Consider the following 23,133-nt stretch of genomic DNA (forward strand, 5'->3'; position numbering starts at 1 on the left):
TTGTGCACAGTGCAGCATTGTGAAAGTGCACTGAAATGAGAGCCTGCATGCTATTGTACATGCTCTATGATGCTATCAGGACCTCACTTTTGACTATTATTTGTGGTGTGTCAGTTCCTCACAGTGTGCGACCGCAGTGAGGCGATTTCTCTCAACCTTCAATTCAAACCTGGCCCATTACAGCCAGACTACAAAAGCACTTTCCGTGCACTCAGGAGCTCACGGCAGTGAATGGTGGATATTTCCAATCACTCTACTGTCAATCCAAGTGTCAGGTAAACACGGGCCAATGGAAACAGCTTTAGAAAAACCTTGCAGCTGTGTCTGTCTTACTCCAGGAGTCCTTGGAAACGTATCAACAATTTCTTCTTCTAGGGAAAAGTCAAATATCCTAAAAGCAGCTCAACTGCAACACCCTAGTGGATGCAACGGCCTACACGAGGCATATATAATTGTCACGGTGGTGTTCGTCTTTTTCGGGCCTGTGAGTGTTGTCTCCAGTTCGGGCTGCAAACAAAGGAAATGAGATTGTATTGACAGACCTTGTATTCGCCCCGTGAGAGGAATCTGTGAAGTCTGTGGAGCAATTACCCAGTGGGAGGTTCAGCACATCTATAAGGATTCGGTGTGATAGATATAACTGTAAACAGGGGCATCAATGACCTTCCCATAGATGAAGCTTTCCTTTGGCATTGTTATGTGGAAAATGCAATGATATATTATTATTTTTTTTAACAAATCTTCACAGGATTTAAACTAGAAATCCAAACTTTATTTGTTTCAAGGCAGAAGCTTCTTCTCACTTTGTCCTCCTCGGAGTGAATGTTGTTGCCGAGGCAAAGAGCAGAAATGTGAAGCGTAAGAGGAGTAACAGAGGGAGCCCACGGTGGCTCTGAGTGTTTCACATTAACATATTGACAGTTGTTTTCAAGAAGGCCAGTCCAAGAGAGAGAACGACCCCACGGAGAGAAACTGCCCTGCTGGAGGCAACTCGTAGGACAGTAAATGGGACCAGAGAGAGAGAGAATTGAATCTAGTGCTGCACAGAGACGGTGTGGACACACACACACACACACACACACACACACACACACACACACACACACACACACACACACACACACACACACACACACACACACACACACACACAGACAGACAGACAGACAGACAGACAGACAGACAGACAGACAGACAGACACTTCTGTTTGAGACTCCTCCAAGCTGTGTATTCTCATCTCTCGACATCACAATGTTTTATTACTCTGGCAGACAATAAATCAAGTTGAATCATGACAGTACAACATGCACGGACGGGAGGAACGCGTCGCATAAACTCTGACCAATGAACACAAAATGTTATTTATCGCCAAATCCTGATTCTATATTGATTTCATGTTTGTTCTGTGTACAATGTAGTGCCCGGCTTAGTGCTTAGTGTCATAAAGAGAAGTCACACAATAGCAATAATTACAACATGGCAAGACTTTCATTGTGATTCAAAATAGAGATAATGTCCTCCCTTTAATAATATGATACAATGCGTTTACCATTGGATTTCCCAACACAATCTCTTGTGGCTTGTAACTGCTCTGAAAAGTGGCATGGTTATTTATATGTTTATTTGTTATAACTCATGCATTCCTTTTTTTTTTAATTCTTCAATGGTCTTTGGTGTGCATGTGATTTACTACAGCAGTCTGTTTTTCCTGGGTGTGTGTGTGAAAGCGCGCTTTCCGCTCAGTGGCCTTCTTGGTTGGATGCCGTTGTGGTTTTGCCTCCAGGCAGCGCGGCACCGCTTGATTGATGGTGCTGACAGAACATATGTACCAACAGAGAATCTGTCAAATATCTGGACTTATTTTTTTTTTTAGTACATGTATTTTGAGGTTTCTACCAGTTGGACTTCTTTAACAATCAACTGACGTCACCTGATGACGTGTCCTTATTAAATGCTGCTTATTTAGTATCCCTGAAACAGCCCGTCGACAGAACAGGAGACTTTGTTATGGTGCAAAAACATCTGCATGCTTCTAAATAGCTTCATTACTCGCTCCGGGAAGATTTATTGTCACTTTATGAAAAACAAAATGCTCCACGACCCAGACCACTGGGAACAACTCTACAATCCCCGAGCCTCAAAACTACAGCAGATGAATCTGTGGGGTTTAGGTTGGCCAACCATCCCGAGAGGAATGCAAAAAAAAAACTGTTTTTGTCTCAAGCCCCTATTGTGCTCTCCAGAGGATCTGTATGGTTCCACTTAGAAAACAGTCAGCCAAAACCAGCCCGTTGTCGTACGGACAGTATATGAGAGCTGCAAAATGTTAATCTGCTGCATGAAATATCTTTAAGTGATTAAAATCAGCGGTTAACGCTCCAGCCGCCAAGAAAAGTACGCTTAATGTTATTTTATATACATGTTGTCATCCGTCTTTCGTTCCATCTCACCACAATAAACAGCATCCTATATTTTGCCACTGATCTCAAACCTTAAAGACTATAATCCACCTTATTTCCATGACAAACACTGTGCTTTGTAGTGCTGGCACTGGCCCGACTCCTTTCCAAAACTTGGATATGGAATACCATCTCTGTGAAATGACCATTTTTATTCAATCTTTTTGTTCCCATCAAAAGGCCATTTTGTTCTCTGCAGTCTTAATGGTTACAAGATATTCACCAAAGCGCTGCTGATCTACAGCGCTTTGTTCGGACTCCCATGGAGAATACAATCTTACTTTGGAGCACTGCGGCTGCAGCCATACAATTCCATCAGCATAAACGCTCCACAAACACTTACACAGAAAGTATAGGGGCGAGAAAAACACTACTTCAGACAACAGGAATCGTTTTCTGGTTGTGGATTGTGTCGACCTCTATTTTCATACTAAGCAGAATATCATAGAACTTCTTTTTGGTTAAAATGTGGTTTGAATGAATATTACTTTATCTTTAATTCCATTCGGTGTGTATTTGCCGTCATTGCTCAAACACAGAGAAAACTTTAAACACAATATTTGAGGACTGCAGCGGAGCAATGTAGGGCCAGTGATGGAGAGGACGCATATTCATCAATCATACACTAAATGAAAACCGTAAATGAAAGGTTAACTCAATCACTTTACAAATAATCATTTACACTGACCAGTTCTTTTGGCTGAAACACCTGCAGGACCGCATGTGCTCTTCCAAAATCAGCATCACTTAACAGATTTAATTATAATGGTCCCTCTCTGCTACAGTCAATGTCAGCTGTGTCTTTTAATTCTCTAATCAGTGGCCGGCAGGACCGCTATCACCATCGCCATGCAGCTTCCCACTCAATACAGACATCCCAAAACACACACAGACTGGTTTTTTGTCAAATGTTTTATTGAGTGTAGACATCTGGGCTACTGTAAAACATGCATTATCTGCAGAAGGGGGAGAAGAGCAGGTGGCATTGTCCCCGCTGTCAGCTGTGTCAGTGCTGGCACCCGTGATGGAGATTAATGAGGTATCTGGAGAGTAATATGCTCCTTCAAATGCTGCTACAATTTGGAGTGGGGGCCGATCCTGATCTTAAATAGCAAAGCTGTCAGAGTTTACTGAACCTGTGCTTTGGATCAGTGTGTGTGTGTGTGTGTGTGTGTGGGGGGGGTGATCCTACATAAAGTGAGAGTGTGGCAGTGGGTATCATGTATGGGGGGGGGTGTTAACAAGCACAAGTCAGTTATGTAAACAAACAGATAGTTCCCGTGTCACTTTTTCTTTGGTGTGTTTGGTGTGTTTAACTTGAAGAAGATGACGTCTCCATCTTCAACAACATCATAGTTTCTGCCCTGTTTTTTCCCCGCTGCCTGCAAGAGAAGAAAGAAAAGGTAAATTAACAGTTTCGCACATAATTAGTGTACATTGTAAATAATAATAGAAAAGAATAGTTCTGGATTAGTATCCAATCTATTTAGTTACCTACAATAACTTTACTCCCATTGTGACATGCTTCCCCTTTCTCTCTCACTCACACACACACACACGCACACACACACACACACACACACACACACACACACGCACACGCACACGCACACGCACACACACACACACACACACACACACGCATCCATGTTTTGTTCAAGGGGTGCCTGAGTTCCCACTGAGTGAATAATCCTCTCTTCTGCTCATTTCAGTTTCATGTGCACAGGCACAAAATGTTAATACGTCTTTGATTGCAGCGCTATCAAACTTCTCAAGGAAACAAAAATAAGTTCTAACAATTCTTTTGTATACAGTAAGTGTTTGTTCTCCTTCCCGGCAAACTCAAAAAATAATTGACTTGAAGTGCTAATACAGACAGGTTTATGCATTCTGGTTCTGCACAGCGCACAATTAATTAGAAGAATCAATGTCCCTTTAAAGGCTCAGGAGACCATTTAATCCAAGCTCAATACCACCAGAAACATGGAGAGAGAGACAGGAGAGGAAAAAAAAAGAAAAAAAAAAATCAATGGCTATTTGTGATTCCTGAGTATGTATTAAACCAGACACGTCTAACTGGTTCATTTGCACTTGAAAGCAGCCATCTGGAGCAGCAAGCTTGGCTTAAGCAGATATGATTACTAATAATGTGATATCCCCGTATACTGGCCGCATTCAGACAGCCTATTCCCACAACTGGCATTAAATAGCGCAGACATTAATGCCACAGTCAGAGACGCTCCATGTTCTTATGAGGCCCGAAAAAGGGGATTAGTAAGGGAGCATGCAGTAAGGACCCGACACTTAGATCTCAACCTCGGATAACAATGGTGGAACTCCCCAGAGACCCGCACGCTTCACCCTCTGTTTGCAGCTTACGATGGCCACGGACAATACCCTTCCTCTGCATTAAATTCTAAATACTTATTAAAAAGGGCTTGAATGGTAAAGAGATTTAAATGTTTTCCTAGTGCTTCCTTTCCACGCCGGTCCCCGGGTCCCCGTGTGTCACCATAATTACATTAGTTGAGTCTGTAAGGAGGCTCATGGAGGCTGATGGTGCTGATAGTCGCATTGTAACAGCATGGCTCACGTCTGCTGCTTGCAAATGTCACTCACAGCAAACTTTGAGTCACTTCTACTTTAATTGAATTATTTTTTAAAGTGTCTGTACATAAATTAAAGCATAAAAAGAACATATTTAATATGAAAGGCATCCTACAGTGTTGATTAATGGATTATTAACCTTCAATTACCACATTACAGTTTCCCGATACGAACCAAAATTAACACCAAAAACCCCTAAAAGCAACACTTGCAGCAGGAAGGAGAAGCATTTAGCAAAGTATCTGCCCGTAGTTTGGCGCCCCGGTTATTGTCTTCACAAATTCACCATGAAATCAGTGATTACGTTTGACAGGAGTGTGCACATGAACAACCCACGCCCCAGTTAAAAGGTCAAAAACAAACATAAACAAATATGATATGTCACATTTCTGCACTACCCATCCATGAAACGGTCCTTATTTGAGGAATTTCACACATTGTTTAACTCGCAGCCTCACAGTGGCTTTGGTGGGATTCGGTAACAGAGAGCTCCAAACCAAACGGCGCCCTCCGTGATCTGATAAAACGCCCCGGCGAGGTGACGACGTGCCACCTCCCAGCCCGACTGTGCCGAGCCACGAGCGAGAAAACGCCACCAGCCAGTTAAGACACATTGTGATAAAGATATGCACAGCTGGAGCGGGGATGGCACTGTTTAGAGCCCCGAATCAGTTGGGCTTGTCAGGAAGTGGTGTTGGAGTGTGTGCAGTAATTTCTTCCCCCGAGTAAAGGTGAAGAGCAGTTTGCAGTCGGAGCTGCGTGGCGACTGTCGGCTCCACTGATCACAGGAGACTTCCCCTTGTCTCCTCCTGGCACCCTGACTGCTCACCTTGACAGCGCTCTCACTGCCTTCCTCTTTAAAATCCTGGAATTTCATTACTTCCGCCATAATGAAGCCCTTCTCAAAAGTCTGTGTGGATCTTCCCCGCAGCCTGTGGAGCCTTAGTTCCTTTCTGTCACGAGGAAGGGGAAAAGAGAGGACAAATGAATTGTTTTGGAGAAGATGGATTACAGCATGCGAGCGACATGGTGTTTGATAGGGTGATAGCGTTGTGAGCATCACTCAGGGGTGTTTGCAGTCGGGGTAGGGGGGGGGTATTCTTGCCTCAGTCCTGATTTCTGGATAGCTTTCCACTCGGCTGTGCCCTGCTAGGGCAGCCTGGACACCGATAAGGACCCAGCACTGCTATCAATGCCTTCTGATTCCCATTCCGTGGTGGTATTGATTTCTGTCCAAGCAATCTCGCCTCATTGTGGGTCGCTGCTCAGCTCTCTGGTCATGACAGCAAGAGGAGCCAGTGTTGCAGTGAAAGGCCAGGGTGGTATAGGCGTCGCTGCGTCAGGGCCTTAATATTTTGAGTTGCGGTCATTCAAATTCACTTCAAAACCTTCACTAATATGCTGGATAGCAGCAGGAGTGTGTGAAGCTGTTTTTTTTTTTCTTTGATGTCTTTAAATTGGCTTTGAATGTTTTTTTTTTATCCTCTAGACATACATTTAGTTCGGCCCCTAAAGTTATATTTCAGACACCAACAATTTAACACTATCGTATATTCATTGTAGCTGGAATTCCTCTTTAAAACTCCGACACACGACTGGCGACTGATAAAATGTGCAATTTATATGCACTGAAATAATGCAGGGTGGAAATGACAAATGACCCAAATAAGTGACGTGGCTGCTGTGTATCATTATGACTCCTGCCTGTCGACCTGCTCGCTCTCGCTCTCTCTCTGCGGCTCTGTGCTCAGGAACTGTTGAGCAGTTTTAATTATGTATATAATCAGGCTGGGGTCAACATATTTCATGCCAAAAGAATGATGCGTATTTAATGACTCTAATACATTACCATCTCTTTGCAATCTCATTGACGGAGTGCTTGTGAGTTTAACTACCATTAATCAGCATCAAGGTTTGTCTATCTGGAGAAAAATAGATTAAGGGAGGGATTTTTTTTTTTTCTCACACGGCGCATAACAAGAGATCCACATTGTCCTAGTTAAGAGCTATGCAGAGCAGGCTGATAGATAATGGTCACCTCGAGGCTGCCTAATAAAGCATGTTAAAGGACTTAGGAACACGACATTACTGAGTGTAGTTTTTACAATGCAAGATGTATTGGCTTAATATAGTTACTCACTGATGCTTACCTGACTAAATGCCCCTCACACACAATCAAGGCTGACTGTAATCAGTTATGGCCACGAGGACAAGAGTGTTTTTGAGGATGCCTTTGAAGTGTTTCTGGACTTTTTTTTTGTAAATAGTGAGGACATCAGTCATGCTGAGACGAGTGAGCTCCTAAACACGGTGATGTCATCTGACTAAAATGTAATGCGTCTGTAAAAAAGAAAAAAAAAAAAGGATGTGAGCTCACCTTCCCCTCTGGCCTGTAGACATTCTGAGAAACCATTATGGAAGTATTTACCGAAAAGGCCCTGTTTACTTGAGTGGACATGTTTTATATCATTTGCAACATTACATAGTCATATTTGAAATAACGTCACCTGCAGATGGCTGTTCCCTTACATCGGGGTGGGATATCCATGTGAAAAATAATTATCTGATCCAGTTCGGAAAGTAATTCAGACAATTTGCACAAAAAATGTCCATTTCTGATGAAAATATGAATATTTGTCTAAGTATCAGCATGGGGCGTCTTGTTGGCAGGCTCATACTGTATAATGAAAGCAATATCCTGTGTTTCTATCTGACCAGAAGGGGTTGTTTGCACGTTATCCCCACGTTCCCTCGCTTTCTTAACTGCTTGTTTCTCTTCTTTGTAAACAAAGCAATAAAAGCAACACCCTGAAATGATCTTTGAAAAGAAGAAGAAAAAAGAATAGACAGTAGGGGTTACTGAGTCTCTAGTTTCTCACATTGCAACATAACACCAAAAAAATGTATTCCTGTGTTATTAGTGCATATTGTTAAGGACACATTTGGCAACATAAACAATCTGTTATTTACATTTTGACCATCCAACAGCAGTAGACCTAAGATGTCCTCCAATGAGATAAGTGATTAAGCCGTAAATGCACATCAAAGGGATTTAAAGGGGAGAAAACAACGGTTTTGACTTTGTTTTTCTGAGAAAATCCACGGATTTGTGGTTAATGTTCAGATTTAGAGCTCATATTCCAGCTGCATTTATTTATTTTAATATGTATACACACACCTGCAGGGGAGGTATAAAGATATTTATGATAATTTCCCTTTTTTCTAAACTGCTAAACAAACACAGCTTCCTGTAAGTGAGTAATGTTAATCTTCCAGAATTCAAAGCTGAAATGATAATTGTAAGCGTCTGATTTTTCTGGCATTGCTGCTTCCAACTAAACTCATATAATTTATAGCAGCCTATTCAACAAAGATATTGAACAGACACAAACTTGGCTTATAATGTGAAAATAGAAGTAACTTCAAGAACAAAGTCTTAATGATCCGCTTGGCGCCGCGTTTTTTGGAATAGTCATTGTGGAAAAATGTGCGAAGCTTTCTGAAAAATGATCATTCAAGTTTATGTTTATGGCCTGAAAGCATTTGCAATATAAAAAGTTTGATTTAAAATTGTAATCCCTTATTAAATTTAAAAATCTGATGGGATGGAAGAATGGATATGATTAAGTGTGACGGGATCCGACCCACACCTTTCAAAAACGTTCTTAAAAAGTGACTTTGCAGTGTTTTTAAAGCTGCATGATCTTATAATATGGAACACCTGACCAATCAAATACCGTATTATATCTGCATGCCATCCTTCTATTTTCTAAAAACAAAAAAAAAACACAATACCAGCACGCAAAGTCAACATCTGTATTGATGTAAATCCTGTGATCCCTCCTGCACAAAGCTCTTGGCGGGCCGGGCTCAGTAAACTGAGACACACAGGGAGGAGGAGCCCCCTGCAAGGCCCACAAACAGTCGGATGAAAAGCGACATCAATTTTGGCACAGACAACCTCCGTCACACAGATTAGGCAGGCACAATGCACAGGCTCCTTATCTCCAGCGGCAGGAGGAGGGCAGGCAGATCTGCACAGGATGGAAACATTCTCATGGACGTAATGGGCAAAATCAATTGTTGCCCTCCTCAATCAATGTAGCCCCCACTTTCACTGTTCAGCAGCTCACCAGTAATTGAAGTTATCCTTGGCCTGTAATGACTAGCTAAAGCACAACCATGACAAAGTTGAAAGTGTGTGATATCAGCGAGGGTGCCAGCAGGGTGGAACACTGTGTGTGTGTGTGTGTACGTCTGGTGCAACACCAGCAGGAAGCTGGTTCTTACCTGAACGGTCCAGGCACGGACCTCATCTGGTCCAGCGGTGAACAAGTAGTCCAGCTGCAGGATTGCCTGCGTTGATGAGCTTGCTCAGAGCGCTGGCGGGGAGAAATATCAGTTTAAATCGAGGGGTCTGAACTGTTTAAGTATTATTTATTGCCCCCCGACGTCTTGACAGAGTTCACTTGAGTGGCGTGGCCCCATTCATTCCAATATAAACTCATTAAGTGAATAAGATGGGTCACTCCGTTTCACATAAGACATTCAACTCTCCAATGGTTTCTTTGATTAATTAGAAAGCTCGTAGACTCATTTAGCATTTTTTCTTTCGAGAATTCAACGCGATGCCTCGTTCTGCACCAAGAGAAGAAGAAGAAAAAAAAAACATCTGCTGTCACAATTTTTCTCTCCATAGAGGTTTTCACACGAGAACAATACCCCCCAAAATGCCCAAGTTATAATTATACCTACAGATGACAGATGACAGTTAAAAACTTAATTTAGAGGAAAACCCTTTGACTGAGTTGTTCAGTAAGAAGAGGGATCCTTTGCTTTATAATGGTAATTACTCTGCCATTTATTATTCTATCAGCACATGCAATTAAAGGAGTGCATGGAGGACACAGCTGATAATAAAGTGTGGGGAGACTGAATGCTAATTAACCTCTGCGTCTTGTGCTCTGTGCTGCCTCTCCTCTCCTCTCCGGTCCCGTAGCCGCCTCTTCAAGCCGCCGCTGGAGGGGATGACCAAGGCTCCGGGGTCGTGACTGTCCACCCACTCCTCCAGTTTAACCAACCTAGTGTGACAAATAAAAAAAAAATTAAAAAAAAATCAGCAGCCACATAACCAGTTGGACGGCTTGATGAACATGAAAGCATTTCTCGTCTGCGCCCGCTGGTGTATGCATAGTCATGAGGCCAGCTGAGCATATGAGTGTTTGCAGGAGAATGCACTCCAAAGAGGGAAGTTCTTTCAGAGAGTCGGACTTTGTTTCTGTAAAAGTTTGAAAAACGACATGTGCTCACGCTAAAGGCTGTAGATCCACAAAGATTTTAAAAGTTAGCAATATCACACAGTAAAAATGTATTCAAAATCCTACTGAAGTAAAAGTAAAGTGTACATACATTTGAATATGCTCACTGCACTGGCATTGTATGAGATTATAAGCACTTCATTACAAATTAAAAATGGCAATGCATCATGTTTTAGAGGCTCTGTTAGAATAGCTTTTGTATGAAGACATGCAGTTGAGTAAAACAGTACATTTCCCTCTGAAACAAGTTCAAGTATAAGGTAGCACCAAATTATAATAACTTTACTTAAGTACTGTACATTAATCACATTTACAATATAAAGCCTTTATCTAATTTTTACGATAACAAATGAAGTAAAATGTACCATAAGTACATTGTACCGAAGCCAGGGAGGAGTAGAAAAATGAGCCTCTAAGTGTTTTCCCAAATCGTAAACGTCTTTGTCGTTTACCACCTGAGTTTTTGTTTTTCTCTTTTTGTCCTCCTGTCCAGCGGGACACCTGACATTGCAGGACAAAGATATCCTCTACCTTAATGGTAACCCTCAGCCAGAACAATACGAGGGGGTTAGGGCAATTATGAGATTAGCCCCAACAAGCTCTCAGGCTGGGATTGGACAGGTCTCAAAGAACAGCATCACACAAATCCATTTTCACACGGCGGCCCTGCAGAGCTCCTAGGCTGGATTGATTCTAAGGGGTCCCTGTCATTATCTGTAATCCTAGTTTCCTGTTTAAAGCCCATAAGAATCAAAGACTGGGAGGGACCCGACCACCTCAATACCACATCTATTCCAATAACAATGTCAGTGCCTCGGCACCATATCACTGCTCACACCTAATGATTATCAATATATGATATATGGCATGGAGAGCACACTTTTCGCTTTGATTGGATGTTTTTCCCAACAAGGCAGAGCCACGGGGGGAACGTTTGAAATGCCTCATATATGCCTGTTCACATGCACATCTATTAAAGAGTGTAACCTAATATTTCCCCTCTCTGTACGATGAGGAGCTGATGTTTGACTGCCACCGCAATGAGGTAGTCACTGATGTCTCGCTGATAAAAAGGACGGAAAAAGAAAACACGTTTAGTCAAAGACAAAAATAAAAGAAGAAGCTGAAAACAGGAGATGGTGGGCGCTCCAAGAGGAAGATGAGGAGGAGGGGGAGAAAAAATCCAATCTGAGATAATAACAGCTGTAGTTTGTCACGTTTAGCAGCACAGTTGTCTATTTGATGGCACGTTATTTGCATTCCTCAGGTATTGCGTACTCTACGGGCGGCTGAATAATGATTCACAAATCACTCTCTCCACACCAGTCAAGGGCTGTGATCCTTTGAATAGACCATTGTACCTGAGACTGTAATTGGTGAAGACTTGACAGAGCCGAGCCAAGCCAGCCAAGTAACAAAGAGGCTCTTGGTAGAAGGCTGAGGGATGATTTTAATAATGTGATGCCGGAGACGGAGAACGTGAGCCGCAAATGAGCACGGGGGTTTCTGGGTCCTCGCACTGAGTGACACGGGACCAGACAAACACCTTGCCACGCGGAAACACGAAACTCCCCCTTACCTCAACTCCAGAAACAATGCACTGTCAATTAAGAGCTTTGATGCTCCATCAACACGGCTCCCCCCCAAAAACCCGACTCTGTCAACTTCACCGCCGTCTGCCAGCGCCGCTCTGCAATTTGTGTTTATGTCCTCTCCAATTATTTGCGGGAAATTGTTTGACAATGTGTAAATTGGAGAAATGTTTATGTAAAAAAAAAAAAAAAAAAAAATCTCTCACTCATTCATGAGATTCTAAATCATCAAAGGTCTGGATGTAAATCTGTATTTCAGAGCAAAATCAAAGTGTTAATAACAAGAATCACGTTTTCTTTACATCAAGGACTGTTTATATTGAACCTCTCTTGAAAACAGGATTGATTCATTTTCTGCTTAATATCCAAATATTTAAGACAACATTGAAAATGTTCTATTGAAAATGTTCTATGCAGATATGTCTAGTCTAAATGACAGAAAATCCAGAGAGCTATGGTGTGTGTGTGTGTGTGTGTGTGTGCCTTGTCAGTCTCCCATTATGTCCCAGCACTGAGTGCCATCTCTCACTGCTCGCTTAATAGAAAGATTCAGCACTTTCTGGTCTTGATATCCTTCTCTGAACAAATGATGCCTGAAATTTTTATTCTTTTTATAATGGAATTCCAATGGCCCTCGCTGCAAATCAAGTGGAAATTTTTGCATATCAAGTGGGAAAAATTAAATATTAACCACGTTTTAATGTGATTAAGGGTGACAGGGACATTATTTCTGCTAATCATTCACCAGCTTTTTTCTTTTTTTTTCGGCTCAAACAAAGCTAAGGAACAAGCCATGTTTGTGCTTCTCCTGCTGCTCTCGAGGAGGAAAAATAGCTCTGGGATCAAACTTTTACTCATTTAAAACATGATATACATTTTTTAACTGATACAAAAAAAATGTGATATTAGTTCTCAGCTTTAGATTTGATACCTGCTGTATTTACAATACACCTAATTTAAAGCACAATATATTGTGAAATGAGGGGAAAAAAAACAATTGGAGCTTCCACAACAGGCGGGCTCTGAATGGAGTTGTCCCACAGGGGGCCACCCTCTGGGGCTAGTCTATTTGTCTTTGTGTGGGAATCCTGAGGGGGGGGGGTAATTCCTGTGTTTCCGCATGCCTGGGGCTTCCCTGGGCTTTGTCAGAGCTTTGATCTGCTTAAATGGCTCAGGAGGGGAAAACAATGGGAGTTTCCAAAGTACAGGGGCAGCTACCTGAGACAATGAGCCGGGCCCGCGTCTGACATACATTCATACAGGTTGGCTTTATTAGTGCTTTATTTATGAGTGCTTAGCCAGTTAAGCCCGTGAAAGGTGGGGCCATCACCTCCAGTGTGAGTGCTCCTTTTCACATGCAATTGCATGCTGACAGACCTGAAGAGTAATCCACTACCAGCAAACCACCGCGCTTTTCATCGGCGACACACCCAACCTGAGGAGCGGTGAAGGGATCGCCGACCGGCATGTCGGCAGGCAGGCTTTAAATCATTGGGCCAGGTGTTCCCAGTTAACGGCAAAAGGGGCACCACAGGGCAAAAGGGGGGCGCTGGGGGCTGTGTTACCGAGCCAAACGGCAGCTGCCGGCTGGCATGCCAGGCACAGACTCACGGAGTAAATAAACCCAGGGTCCCCTCTGTGTTGCTGGTCCCCGGTCGCAGGGACAGGCATCCAAGAGGGTCGGGGATGCTGCAACGCACGGCACATAATAACACCCTCCTCTTTCCCCTTCCTCCGCGCAGGGAGACAGATATGAGAGGCATGAGCTCATGGTGGCTTTTGAGGCTGGGAAGTCGGGGGCTCTGTGGGAAGCTTTTCATCCTCCCAGTGGTGGGCTCCTGAGCGACAAGAGTGCAGACGCTCTCTGCTCCCTGTGGCCATGGCCGGATGGAAAGACATTACACATCAGTATCTGAGAAGTAAGGGGGATCTGAGACACACACACACACGCACACACACACACATGCACACTATCAGCAATATTGTGAACTTCTTTCAGCCTTCAAAGCAATCACAGGCTGGAGGAAACAGAACCCAGCGCAGGCACAATGGGAGCAGCTTTAATTAAGAGCATCATCTCACATCATATCTCAAACAAACCTCGAGGGTGTTCTGGTAACAAGCTTCTTTTTTTTTTTGAACAACTTTTTCTTTGATAACTACCCATTAAATGTTTTTTTTTTCGTGTGTGAAATGTTTGCACATGATAGATAAAACCCTAACAAGGGGAAAAAAAGGCCATCTTACCCAGTTTTGCCTTCCTATGATGGTTGTTGAGAACACATTATCAAAGCTGCAGCCTTGTTTAAGATTTTTTTTTTGAGGGGTGGGGGGGGCAAGGCAAACATCTGAATATCAAGCAGTTACCCAGAGCAGTACATTCTACATCACCCAAAAATAATTCTCTATATGGGGTATCTATGCTGTCATTCACAGCAGTTGACTGGGCGAGAGAAAATAAGGGGGCTGGGGTAGAGTGGGGGGAGTCATCAAGATGTGACAATTGTGACAAGAGCAGGCAAAGTGTAGCGCTGAAGAACACCACACGGATTTCTCCATCTCTTCTTCTTCTTTTTTTTTCTCCCCCCAGGATGACAGCTTAATGTCTTCCACATGCAATATTTATTCTCATCGTGTGTCAGACTGTCTAGCTGTCCCAGGGAGTACAAAGAATGCCACTTATTAGAATAAAAGCAGAAGGAAGGTAATCAAGGACATATGTAACATCAGCCAATCACGTCGCCTTCCAATCCTGCATCCTTTTTTTTCTCCTTCTTCTTCTTCTTCCCTATCATAACAGTTCAACAATAATCCTGATAATAAGCGTTTAGGAGCCGTATGTGGCCACACTAAATACATTTATTTGTCTCATTAGAGCTGCCGTGGCTGCAGGCAACTCACCGTCGCACGCGTTTAGGCTACCTTATCGCGAAAAGATAATAAAAGCACAGCTCGACCGAGCCAAGGCTATCAAAAATGTATCATTAGACCAAGACTTGAGACTCGGGAGACATTTCGTTTCATGTCTGTTTTGCTCAAACTTGGATGTTTGCAGGGGAACGAATTCCCCAGTGTGCCTTCAGAAGAAAGCGAGCGTGTTGTGCTGCTCCGGAGGTGTCATACGCACATTATGAACTGCAGGAGACTCACTCAGCATTAGCAATGTTGGTTTCTCGGCCCTGATAAATGAGGGTGAAGTGACAATCTGTGTTTCGGAAAACAGATTTATCGCGGGGTCATTAAAGAACAAACGAGAAGAGAGAACGTCCTTTGTAGTCTCAAGTTTAGGGTCCGTCTCATTAGTGACAGCAACAACGCCGCGTCTTCGCCACCAAGAACCACAACACTGGACGATGTTGGGCGACATGTGACATGTCAACAGTGTCCTTTCATTACCTGGACAAGGGGCAGTCAATAACCAGGGTAACTGGACCAACAGGACATTATTAGCACCATCTGTTTCGGTTTTACTACACAGCCACTCCTGTTGTTTTCTCCCATTGAAAGCTAGCTGAAGGCATCCATTAGGACTGACTGTGTAAGGGTACACATCTTACCATGGGAAAGTGTTTCTCGGGATCCCACACTGCACGAGGACAGAGTGGAAGGCCGTGCACAAAATAAAAAAAAGGAGCGAGTGATCGTATATCTCCCTCACGGCTTTGAAAGCGCTAACTCCCCAGATAGTGGTTCCTTAAAAAACTTGGATGGAGCCAGTGGTTTTGCACTCAATAAAGTTTCAGTTGCGTTTATGGGAATTATGGTTTGGAGTAGCTGAAGTGGGCTGCAGCGAAACTGCTTTCATGGAGTGGCTTTCAGTGAATCATAATAGTCTCACTCCCCCCCCCCGTCTCAGTTTTTCTTCTGTCTCTGAATCTTGATGGGTGCTCAGAAACGGCTGTTTGTCAAATGATCACACAAAAAGAAAATGCATGTTTAACTTATTACCGGGCTTCTTCAAAAACCAAAAAATGCATATAATACAATACAAGTCAACGCTGAAGCCGAGCAGATGAAGGATCCGTTTACCACATGATCCGTTTGGAGAACGCTTAGGTATGCACTCTCAAGGCAACTGTCAAGCTGCAACTGCCGTCATGGCTTCCTTTACTTTAATTGTCAAAGCGCCTCCTAGAGGCCAAGCCGAGTATTAGACCCAGCAGAGACATTTCCTTCTCCCTCTTTAACTGTGGTTGGATTTCTTTTTAAATTTAGCACCAAAGATGTCAGACATTAAAGGATTATGATGTAAAAACCCCAAAACGGGTCATTGTTATATATAGTTTAATTCTTTAAAATGGATCGTTTGCTGACTTCTTTTTTAGCAAACATCTCTCAAGGAAGAGTACGCAGTGCATTCGTGACTATTTTCACCTGTAGATTGAAACACATTTTGATTTACAACAGCAGGACGGAGTATGTGGGTTTGATTCAAAATACACTATAGTGTCCATGTTTGTTGTAATAAAGGAACATGTCACCTAGTGCAACAATGTGGCTCATTGATGTGTTTTTAAAAGCTTTAAAAACAACAATGAAGCTCTATGTCACAGAGGAATAAGATAATAAGACAATTAGGAACATAAAGAATATCTCCAATCATATATCCTTTAAGTCACCTGAGTAGTTTTTCTTTTTCTGAGCCTTAGTGCTGAGACAAACTGATTTTTGTTCAGTCACAAGCAGTCGTTTCAACATCACTGAATTACACCATGCCAGACAAATATGTGGGGACTTAATTACAAAAGATCAATTCATGCCTTTGTGGCAGGGAAAAAAAAAATGAAGATGATTAAAAATGCTGATTGAAGAGCAGCCGTGGTATGGAACTATGTCAGCTGTGGTTTCCCCAAACATAAGACAGAGGTATCTAATCTAACACACATTTAGACAAAGTACTCAATACGTCTGAATGAGAATAATAAAAATACTAGAGGAAGTCTATACAGACTGTAGAGGCCTTCCCATGCCCTTACACACACACATACACACACACACACACACACACACACACACACACACACACACGCACACACACGCACACAGACACACACATATGCACAGTTAATAAAAGCTCCAAGCAACAGTACCCTGCAGTTCTTACACTCACCAGGAGAACCCACACGGCAGAAGCACTCACAGGCATAGGTCACGCTTGCTGGTTTCCTTAAAGGTCAACTCATCTACTTAAGAGGCACCAATTTACTTTAATGCACATTGTCCAAAAGAAGAAGAAGAAGAAAAAAAATAGAAAAAGAAATGACAAAGAAAGAAAAACACCACAGCAAATCTGAAGTATTTGTGTCTGTTCTTTTCTCTCTCTCTTTTTTGTTTTTTAACATTGCAGAATGTGACCGCTCCCATTCTCTGAGGAGGATTAAATAAATATTGGATGGCGAGCCTATTAAAAGAAATAAAGCTGGTGAAGCTTGTAAAATAAACAATAACTTAACTTGACAAATGAAAACATGTTAACACTGGGCAGGCTGCAGCCACCACATCATCAACAGTGCTCTAATGACCCTCTCTAACACACAAACTATGGTAAGTGGCAGAGAGGAAAAAAAGTCTTCCAGGCAGCTCGCTGACGCCGAGGAAAGAGGAGAAAGGCTCTTGATAGACTCTTGTAGATGCCATTCCCTATCACGCAATGCCTCTCAGTCATAAACACATGACAAATGCGGCCTTAATCATTTTTTACGAGCGGGGATGTGCAGGGGGCAGTGCATGGTTAGAGGGGAGAAGGGAGCGGTGAGCAGCAGGCGGCCCCCTCTGCACAGAGGAGAGGGCTGTGTGGTAAAGTCTCCTCTGGAACATCACTCGGCCAGCGATCCTTTGATCTCCACACCGCAATTACGCCAGCATCCAAATGAGCATGGAGTCGCCTCTGAAACAGACTTCAAACATGCACATGTACGCATTCTCATACACATACACATGCACTGTATAGGATTGGAGCCATGTGCTCCTCTCTCAACAGTAAATGATGTACCGTCTCCAGCAGAGAACCTGGGGATGAAAGGAGGTCTTGCTCCTCGTCTGATCCCTCCATTAATGATGGCTTGCTAAAGCTAATGCCATGTATTCTTGTCTAAACAAGGTCAGCTTGGTATGTGGTTCCCATACTCCAAACAGGAGGATCTTTGTTAACAATGGACTGTTTTTGAAAACTCCAAAAAGTTGAGACTAAAAAGCTACCACAATAATCACTTGTGTGCGTCTCGGCAACCTGCCGCTGTGTGTGTGTAATAATTAAATCAATTAAGTTACATTAAATTCATAAAATAATGTTTGTTTGGGCATGCTGCTAAAATAACATTAACATAAAGGCCGAGTGAAAACAGCTCCAAACATAATATATTCAACTTGTAAAAAAAAAAAACCCTGTGAAATAGCCTCAATGGATGTCCCGAGAGACACGGATGAGATTGGCTTATTTGTCTCATTCGAGGATTCGCCCTCTTTCTTGCTCCGCACATTAGAGCTGAGATTGCAATTTGTCTTGCTGTTTGCTTTGAATAGTCCTTAACCATATCATCATCTCAACTGCGCTGGTGGAAAAACACGGGAGCATGGCGACAGCCAAATGGCAGTCTGGCGTCTCTGCTCAGACTAGCTGCCATTAGGGCTGAGAGCAGCATTTATTGTACAATTAGGGCCAGCTAGATCTACCTGTAATCATCTCCATACAGGTGTGAGCTCCTCTCTGGACAAGGGAAGTGACTCATCACTTGTCAAACATCAACACTTTGATGTCAGCATTGTTCATCGCGGCGCCCTCAGGACACCTGAGCACTACTGTTTGGCTGTTTAAAAACTCACTAAGATTTATTGCATTTCACACAGTTAAAAAAAAAAAAAAATAGGCAGACACACGCAACGCGAAGAAAAAAACCCTCTTCCTACTCATGACGGATGCTTCACATGTCATGAATCATTTGATTTATGAGTTCTCTTCCCCCTCCCTCCGTCTGACACTCATACTTTCGTGTCAGGAACATTTTAACAAACAAGGTAAACAACTTCCCTTGTAATACAACGCTGCCAAGCAAAACACTACAAAAAAAAATTTAAGAAGTGACACCCCCATGCCTCAAGGGGAATTGGAGACATGTGATAACAATCCACAAGTTGGTGTTATTGACAAAACGGCTGTAGTGTGGGAAATAAAGTAGCCTTTTCAAATATAATGGTTGGCCACTGTGGCCACATGACATTACGATAAAAAGTGTTTTTTTTGACAGAAGCTGGAAACACAGCGAGGAACATTTATTTAGTGCATTAAAGGTCATCCCCAGTAGGCTCGCATTATGAATAATGTTGCAACTGCAAAGTAAAAAAAGTGCAAATGCCGGTTTATTAGCACTAAAAGCATATGCCATTTTGTCTTTCAGCTCACTGCGTATTAAAAAAGCCTCAGTTGTCGTCGTGATCCGTGGGAATTTCGTGGCTCTAAAGTAAAACTTGAGCAACAACATGTGAAGACAAAACCAAATATTTGGAGGAAAGCCTTTTTTCGATAGTATAATATTAAAAGACTGTTATGCTCATGATTTACTGGCTCCCTCCCTGATACTAATTACACGTCTGGCTCTGAATGTACACGTTTGTTTGTTTTCTGTCATTTAAAGCCTTCCATATGATATGACAAATTTTGATGGAAAATGGGGACCATATGCTAGTATGTGCTTAATGAAGTGCAGAGTCTGGTCGGGGGTTTTGCAGGGCTGGATGTTGTGTTAGAGCTCACTTAGTGCCACCTCCAGGCAGATCCCCTCACAAAGATATGACCGTTTTGGTCAGCAGGAGACCGCACTCATCAGCAGACACACACACACACACACACATACACTCTCTTCTCACACCCCAGCACATGTATATACGCAGACATGCACACACACACTTCGTTGAGCTGAAATCCAATCAAAGGTGAAATAAATGTAACTCCGTACATAACTAGAAGCAAAGCCTCTCGCTGATGATTAATAAGAGCAATTAGTCGGCTCCAGACTTTTCTTCCAAGCACTTACCATTTGTTCTTTTTCCCCGATGTAGTCTTTCTCAGAGAGGTTAACGAGGTAAATCATTGGTTTGGATGTCAAAAACAAGTATTTGTTCAACACTTCAATCTGTGACAAACACACAGACATATCGAGTACTGAGAAAACTTTTTCCCAAAGTGGCCTTTGAGGACGAAGCAGACAGAGATAAGTGAAGCCAAATCAAATTAGAGTCTGGCGTATCGGCACTGTGGGGAGCAAATATAAAGCCTCTAAATGAAGACGGGCACGGCCAGATGTCATTAGTTTACACAAAAGTGATGTCAAAATACAACCGACAAAAGGGCATGGGCATAATATCGACTTGTGGGTTTGCACAAAAGACGAAAACAAAAGAGGAGGAAACAGCAGTTGTAGTTTTAGGTCAGACGAAAAGATTAGCGAGATTGAATCCCATTAATAAATCTGACTGTAACATCAAAGGCTTACCTCCTTGTCATTCCCATCGTGATAGTAGCGGACGTGTTTCTTTTCATCCATTACCCAGCTCTTGATTTTGCACATAACGTCCTGTTTGGGGTTAAAAGAGAATGAACAAGAAGCCATTAAAGGAGATGAAAAAGAATATAAACCCAGCAGGGTATGGGGTAATTATTTCCTAAATGCATGGCATCCTGATGCCAAAATGAACAATGGCTGTGCTCGCATTCAAGCAGAAGTGGCCTGGCTTTGACAGGGATGGCATGCACAAGACCCCCTTCCCTCCTTTAAATCATGACAAAAATGCCTTCTGGGGTGTCTCGCTTAGAGTCGCAGTTTTTGAACATCAATATTCCACCGGGACTGTTTAATGAAAAGAATAGAGAGGGGAGACTAAATTGGAAAGAGCAGGGGAACTAATTGGAACTTGGTTAGTTAGGTGTAAATTATTAGTCCTTCCTCGGGCACTTTGCAAGAACGCAGTCAAACTGAATAAACGTTGGTGAGCACGACTAATTATTCACCACTTCTTCTGGAGAAAATATTGAGCATTTCCAGCTATGTGTGCCACATTCATTACTGAGGTACTTGGGGTTTGAGACCACAGGCAAGACTGGGGCCTTGACAGGATCTGGAAGCGGAAAAGGGTGGGAAAATGGGAGGGAGGTAGTTATAAAATTTGTAATAAAGAAATTGAGCCTATTATTGTTGATCCAGCCCCACAGAAATTAGCGGAACACATTCTTTTTGTTCCTGTCAACTTGACCTCCCCCTTCATATAAAAACTCCCCCACCCCCTGCAACACTCCCCCTACCTCCTTTTCCCTCCCCAAACCCTTGCAGCACTTCACAATCATACTCCCTTTTGAAAGAACTGAGGAAAAAATCCTGCCAGAGCCTCAATTACACAATGGCAGAAAAAGCTCCACACACTGACCCCCAGCCAGCTGCATTCACTCTCTGCACATCTCTCTCCACAGGAATTCTAAAGGCCTTTTAGTCAGGCAGCCAGAGTGCAGCCAGCGGGAGAGAGCGCAGGAAGAGCTGCATACACTCCGCCCGCGCCGTCCCAAGTCTTCACAGAGAGATTAATCATCTGTGAAATGGAAACAGCAAACGGCCAGTGACACAGGCTGAACCCGCTCCAGGTTTCCCTCATCAGCTCGCAGCCGCCTTGCAGCGCTCCTCTAACAGGCAGGTGTTAATAAAAGGCATATAGGTCCCACAGGGGTCAAACACATATGCCTGCCACCATGAAGCGCCGCTGGTGGGCCCCGGCTTCTTATTATTGTTTTGTGAGGATAGGGATTTTGAGGATTCACTCGGACAAAAGCAATGACACATTGTTCGTGTAAACACAGCACAGGCAAAATGGATTTAAATCTTCTTGAATATTGCATACATATGAGCACCGCGTGCTGCTGCCGCTGCCGCCTGCACACGAATCTTACAGAAAACTCGTTATAAAATATGCTGTGACTTTTTCACCTGGGCAGCAAAATTTGAACCATAATGTAGTATTTTTGTTTACAATAAATTCCACATTTCTCATTTGGTTGTTTTTGTCTCAGCAGTAAACGTTTGGAAAACCCAAACCCATCACAGGTCATATTTACATTCATTTTGTCCCCATCATTGAAAACAGAGTGCCTCTCCCTTACCGGTATCCTCTTTAGTTACGATATTAATCATCTCCTCATGGGTTCTGTCTTTCCCCAATGTCCTGTTTCAGCAGGAAGTACATCAAAAAGAATCAAAATGCCCTCGAAACACTTCTTCATTTGTCACAAACTGCAAATAATCAACATCATTCTGAGCGCATGCACAAGTATTACATGATACAGCAGATTTATACACTGATATAAGGTTTTCTCTTACAGTCATATGGTAATTCATTAATTCATAATTACTTCAGATTTTCACAAACATTTTTTTTTTCTCATTCAGTTGAATTTACTGTAGATTTTTACACTTCCACTGACAGAACATATATTATCCGAGAATCTGAGAATGTATGTTTTAAAAAAAGAAGTGGGATTTTTAGGCCACAACTTAATGTAAAGTATTGTGTCCACTAAACCAGCTCTCTAAGTGTGATTCATCTTGAATCATATCAGCTATACCATGTGACAATAAGCAGATATCCAAATGATAAAATAAATGTGTAAATCCACTACAAGCAGGATGAAAGCAATTCACATTAAGTGAACGCAATTTCAGGCCACATAAAGACATGTAGCGCTATAGGAAACTGTGTTTTTCAAAGGCCTCGCAAATTACCCAGTAAACAGGAAAACGTAAGGAAATAATCATCATCTACGCAGAATTTTAAGCATGCTGCAGCTCCAGGAGACCGAGCAAGCACCGTTGTTTCTTTTAAACTGTACATTTTTAGACAGAGTGGTGATGCACACGCTCTGCATATAGATGCTTACATTAATGCATGTATATGTGTCTGTGCACAGCTGACTGCGTCGAACGCCAGCCGCAGCCTGTGAGACAATCACACAATCCCTCCCATCTAAAAGCTCGCTGCAGCCTTTGATAAGCACCATTCTTTGCCATCTAAAGAGGTCTTCCATAGATTTCACTTGCCGACGTTTGCACAACCTTTGACAAGTAATGTATCATTTTTATTCATTGCCTAAAATTGTTAGCAATTATGTGCGTAAGCGG

The 23,133-nt window shown here is 42.7% G+C and overlaps 1 pseudogene across 1 annotated transcript in view; it reads right to left on the reverse strand.

Annotated features, from left to right (window-relative positions):
• Window positions 1-5,722: 5,722 nt before the first annotated feature.
• The window catches only part of LOC311021501 (obg-like ATPase 1), a 34,247-nt pseudogene continuing 16,836 nt past the window's right edge, over window positions 5,723-23,133 (reverse strand). The window contains exons 6-11 of the transcript XR_014599312.1: window positions 20,467-20,547; window positions 19,963-20,106; window positions 13,589-13,848; window positions 10,016-10,148; window positions 9,358-9,423; window positions 5,723-6,020 (exon numbers count right to left, since the gene is read on the reverse strand). The product of XR_014599312.1 is annotated as an obg-like ATPase 1 (transcript). The remainder of the gene's footprint in view (window positions 6,021-9,357; window positions 9,424-10,015; window positions 10,149-13,588; window positions 13,849-19,962; window positions 20,107-20,466; window positions 20,548-23,133) is intronic.

The sequence above is a fragment of the Eutrigla gurnardus genome (assembly GCF_963514095.1).
Source record: "Eutrigla gurnardus genome assembly, chromosome: 12".
Taxonomy (NCBI): Eukaryota; Metazoa; Chordata; class Actinopteri; order Perciformes; family Triglidae; genus Eutrigla; species Eutrigla gurnardus.